The sequence below is a fragment of the Perognathus longimembris genome, chromosome 16 (genome assembly GCF_023159225.1).
Source record: "Perognathus longimembris pacificus isolate PPM17 chromosome 16, ASM2315922v1, whole genome shotgun sequence".
Taxonomy (NCBI): domain Eukaryota; kingdom Metazoa; phylum Chordata; class Mammalia; order Rodentia; family Heteromyidae; genus Perognathus; species Perognathus longimembris.
Window position 1 is genome coordinate 5,323,145 of NC_063176.1, and position 6,000 is coordinate 5,329,144.

Below are 6,000 nucleotides of genomic sequence, written 5' to 3' on the forward strand. Positions count from 1 at the left end.
TAAGTCTTATCTAACTTGTTCAGAACAGCTTCTGGTTGACCGTCCGTCCGATTGCCTCTTTTCTGAAAGCTGTCCTCATGCCTTCCCATCACTGTCATTCCTCCCACATCCGGGTCACTGTTGGCAGCCCTGGCTTGGATCGTCTGTCAGGGAATCAGCTTTCTGAGCAAGTGGCTGCTCTCACTACAAATGTTAACATGCTGAATGAGCTCATTCACTTTTCAAGTATGCTTAATACAGCTGCATTAAGGCCATTCCACACACGCACTCGTGTGCGCACACACACACACACACACACACGCACACACACACACTGTTTTTTTTTCCTTTTTCCAGAAAGGCAAGAGGCGGATTTTCTTCAGGTAGAGGCAGGTAGAGGCAGTGGAGGAAAAATAGGAAGTTAAGTTTGACTTGGTAATTATGTGGTAGATTTGGAAAGCTGCACAGTTACCACACTTCTTTATTTACTTATTGTGTGTGTGTGTGTGTGTGTGTGAGAGAGAGAGAGAGAGAGAGAGAGAGAGAGCTGGAATAGAACTTTTAGACCATTTCTTCTGTTGCTAAAGTTTCTGAAAATGAGCCAGTGCTGACTTGTGAAGAGTAAAGTCATTGGCTTGGTGGAGCCATGAGCCAATGTCAGGTTTTCTGTTTGTCGCTCTTGTTCTCTTTCCAGATTGCCAGGCAAGCCATAAAGATAGTTCAGGAAAAATAATTTACTTTTTTTTTCAACTGCCACCTCTTATCTTCTTCACTAGTTTATTTTCATTGACTTGAATTTATGAATTCAGATTAATACCTGGTGCTTAGGTTTTATCCCAAAGACATCAACATAGTCCTCAGTGGAAATAAAATGTCACCATTTTGGTCTGATTCATTAGGTGAACTATCACTTACTAGTTACATCCTATGAGGTTAATTGATACAGAGTAGTCTTCTTAAAATAGGATTGTTGTGGGACAATTCAGTAATTAATCCTGTCAACTTGATTGGCTTGGAAAGCAGCAGCAGGAATAGCAGTTAAACTCACCTTTGGGTGTGTCTGGGAGACTCCTCCCAGAGTGTAGGCAGGAAAACGTCCCTGACAGTGGGCAGTGCCATTCCTTAGGCTGGGGTCTTAGGTGGAATACAGGGAGAAAGAAGAAGTAAACAATTGATCTCAGCCATTTCCTCTGCCTCTGCTTCCTGTTGGTGTGAGCTGCTTTGCTCTGCCAGGTCTCCTCCAAGACACTATTTCCAAATCTTGAAACCATGAACTAAAAGGACAAATCCTCCCTGAAGCTGCTTTTCTTTCATACTTTCTTTTTTGCCGGTCCTGGGACTTGAACTCAGGGCCTGAGCACTATCCCTGGCTAGCACTGTCCCACTTGAGCCTCAGCGCCACTTCTGGCCTTTTCTGTGTATGTGGAGCTGAAGAATCAAACCAGGGCTTCATGCATGCTGGGCAAGCACTCTACCTCCAGGCCACATTCCCAGCCCTTCTTTCATACTTTTATTAACACAAATCAATCGTACATGGGGGTTCCATCTTGTCATGCCCATATGTGCAGAAATGTACCTGGATTAGATTCACCCCTTCTGCCTCTCTCATCCCTTCTCCCCACTTTTTTTTTTGGCCAGTCCTGGGCCTTGGACTCAGGGCCTGAGCACTGTCCCTGGCTTCTTCCCGCTCAAGGCTAGCACTCTGCCACTTGAGCCACAGCGCCGCTTCTGGCCGTTTTCTGTATATGTGGTGCTGGGGAATCGAACCTAGGGCCTCGTGTATCCGAGGCAGGCACTCTTGCCACTAGGCTATATCCCCAGCCCCCCCTTCCCCCCACTTCTTAAACCTTGATGTGGGGACCCCTAATTGCAGAGCCATAGGTGGGCCTTAGGGAACTGGAAGGCCGTTCTCTGCCTCGGAATGCTGAGGGCGACCCAGACAAGATCTACTGCGCTTAGCATTACAGTGGCCACTTTCTGCCCTGGTGATAATCCAGACCTTGGAGCTGGCAGGTGACTTATTCAAACTGGCTGTTTACTGCTCATCTTCTCATCCTGTGTTCAGGAAGTCACTGTCCTAGGGTTGTTCCCCCCACGGTGGGTCCCTTATCTCTTAAAGATGGCTACCTTGTTTTCTGCATGTACTCTCCTGTTTGATAATGAATAAAAGCCCTGTTCACGGGAGCCTCTGGACCTGTTGCTGGAATGAGGCAGTAAGTCCCCTGGTACCCTGAAACCAGTTCCACGATCCCTTTGCCATCATTGCTTTGCTCCCGGCCTTGCTCCCAGCTGCAGCGGGACAAGGTGCTCGCAACAGTTTGCAACACCTTAAATTGTTATTCTCAGTTATTTTTGTCGCATCATTAAGAACTCCCCTTTGAAAGTGACTAAAATATAACGCCAGTAAATTTCTGAGAATATATCATTGGCTTCCTAGTAGTTATTGTCTTCAGCTAAATGAGAACAAAACCTGAAAGTCTTCAAGTAAGGGAAGAGTAATTATACATGTTAGATATAAAAATGGCAGATTGAAAAAAAATGGGAAAAATCCTACTCCTCCCTATATCTAGCCCCTGCTAGCCATTTGACTCACTTTGGCCAATAGAATTCAACAGAAGCCACCGTGTACCAAGTCTGAGCTAAGGTTTCAAGAGTCTCTAAACACTTTGTAGGCTGTAGTCGCTACCCTGACTGCGTTAGCTGAAAAGCATTTACTTGGTCACACAGATTAGCTAGAAACAAGAGAAAAGATTGCATCCCCTTCTCCATTTTGTATCTGTCTTTTCTTTAAGCCATTTTTTCCCCCTGAAGCTACTTTGCAATCACCTTGGAGTCCAGAAAGGACAGGACTTACTGAAAACAAGTTGAGAAGAAGGCTGGGGAAACAGTTTCCAGGGAAGAATAACGGGTTCCTTCTCAGGAGAGGCCCCTTGCCGGACGACAAGACTGGCATCGTGAGCAGAGTGTTCTCTTCAAGTGATGACAGCATAAAAAAGCTTCTCCAGGAATTGATCTCAGTATAAGGATTACTTACCAAGCAGATCATATAAGGCCAGAGAGAGAGAGAGAGAGAGAGAGAGAGAGAGAGAGAGAGAGAATGCGCACACGTGTGCACCAATAGCCAGTACTAAATCTTGAACTCTAGGCCTCAGGCTCTTGCTCAGCCTTTTCATTCACCTTTGGAACTTAATTACTTGATCCATGCCCCTAGCCCTGCTTGTTTGCTTACTTACTAGGACTTTTCTGCCCCGTTGTCTATGAATTGAGATCCTCAGATCTCAGCCTCCTGAGTAGCTAGGATTACAAGCGTGAGCCACAGGCAACCAGCTATGCCAGAGATTGTTTCTGTGTCCCTCTGACCTTTTACAGGCATATGCCAAAGACACCTAGCATATGACATAGATACCTAGTTATCTCCCATGTGGTGTAAACATACCTCATTTCCCTTGCTCTGAATTTTTTGTCTATTTAAACCCAAAGCTCATGTCTTGTGCCCCCACCCCATCCCCAGATGCTGAAGATAGGTAGAAGTACTTCACCTCTTTCTGCAGTGAATCCCATGTCACATAAGAAACCTCCTTTCTCCTCCTTACACCATTACTTCTCTTTATTTGGCACATAGATGTGAGTGAGTGGAACTGTCATGGGAAATCTCAGGGCCTAGATTTTTGTTTCATTATCTCTGGTAGTCCTTTTTGAAGTTTTGTGACTTGGTGTGTGTGTGTGTGTGTGTGTGTGTGTGTGTGTGTGTGTGTATATATATATATATATATATATATATATATATACATAGTTATGTATTTTTTGGCTGGTCCTGGGGCTTGAACTCAGGACCCGAGTATTGTCCTGAGCATGGTTTGCTCAAGGCTGGTGTTCTACCACTTCTGTTATTTCTGGTAGTTAATTGAAGCTAAGTGTCTCACAGACTTGGCTACACAAGGCTGGCTTCAAACCACGATCCTCAGATCTCAATCTCCTGAGTAGCTAGGATGACAGATGTGAACTTCCGGACCGTGGCTAGAATTTTGGGTTTTTTTTTTAATAGTCTATGTAAATGTGATTACATATTAAGCCAGTGAAGAAAATGAGATGAAAGCGAGTGAAGAACTAGTGAAATCAAAGTGTGTTTTGACCTCAGAGCAGGCGCTGTGGTGTTTGCAGAGGACTATGCCGGTGAGCTTTCAGATTCTTCACAGCAGTGAGCGAAGAGAAGGAAATGGCCCCCCAACACACGACACAGCGAGGAGTCAAAAAACAATACCAACAACAGCAGCCGCAGCAAAACAGCAGGTGCTTTTCAAGTGAAAGGTCTACGCTGTGTTGATGGAGTCCTCTAAAGGTGTCTCATCCGCTGTCCAGATAAAAGCCTTCCAATGAATGACACGCTGGCCGAGTGTGGCTTAGCAGTGAGAAACCCACAGGAGTTTAGAGTTCCAGCCTCCCTTTGTCAACTCAGATACTTCTCACACCTTGCCTCATTCATGAACAGATGAACGTGAAACATCCTTCCTTTTTAGAGTAACCTCAAGACTGAACTTTACCTTTGAGCACCTGGGACTTGGTAAAAAAGGACAAAGTGCATCTGGTCATTTGAAGTAGTAGCTTATAAACCTGCCAGGCAATACGAGAATGACACAGATAAACAATTTCAGTACCCAGCTTTTGCAGCCATTTTTTAAAAACACATTGCAGTGTGGCAATGAAACCACAAGATGGCAAAAGAGTGACTCTCATCTCCAAGCCCCCCTTGCTTTTTCTTATTTTCCTAAAGAATGTATACCCTTTAAGCTAATTAACCCTGTCATTCATTCAATGGAAGGGTTAATTAAAGCTAGGTATAGTAATTATGGTTCCTAAAACCACTTTAACCCTTTATTAATTCTCATTTCATTGTGTCTAGGGAATGCAAGGAATGAGAGTTTGGCTTGCTAAGGATAAATCTGCATTTCTTTTTGGTTTAAGGTCTAGAATCTAACATTTAAAGTCTCGGGCAGTCAGTAGCTACATGGAGCTCAAACATGCTAAGTTCTCTCTGGAATGCATGCGGAATCCGTTGTTTAACAGTGGCCCTAAAGTCTTCTTCAAGAAGAAGAAATCAAAGCGAAGGAAGCACTCCCTTTAGAGTGAAAATCTGAATAGACAACAACACATAGATTCAGGAACAATGGAGGTTCAACGTTTCACTTCAGTTATTGCTGTGGCACACGAGGCTACTGTAAAAGGGAAGAGAGGAAGAGGCGAACGGTGAGAGAAAGAAGTTGGAGCCAAATATACAATAAAAGGAGCATTTTCCGTGAGTGGCGGCTTTCTATGGGTCGTCTCTCCAAATCTCTTCAATGTTCCCGTGAAGTGAGTAGTATTGGTGCCATCTTGATTTTGTAGCAGCAGAAATTGAATCTCAAAGTGGATAATCAAACAAAAATGATCTCACTAGCTAGTGGAAGAAACTGCATTATTTTAACAGAGAAATCACATTTTAACTGTCACAATCCTTGCTTTTAGCTATTCTATTTGACTACTCATGAACACATGCTAAGATTGGCTTACCCGCTGCTACCCTTTTATCAGAAAATATATTCTAGATATAATAAATATAATATATAGTAAATAATGCACTGACATAATACAATATATAACATATATCTACACGGAGAGGAAAGCATCTTTTTTCTCTCCTATCTGAAATAATAAGAAAACAGCCATAAAATATACTGAGTATAAGTTTTCTGTAACATTGGAGTCTTCACAAAGAAATAATGACTAAAATAAATGGTTAATTCTGGGTGCTTTTATGCTAGGTTTGATATATAGTAGAAAGTTTTGAAAAAAAACATGACGGGACAGAAACAGTGTGAAAGAAGAGTTGTGAATGGGGAAATTTAACAAAGACGGTTGGTTGGGATTCCCTTCTCTCTTCTTCTTTATAAAGGGGGGTGAGGGGTGGAACACTTTCATATGAATTTTATGGCCTGCCTCTGGGGAAGGTCAGAGTTCTTCCTGTACCTGAAATTACTTCAGCTG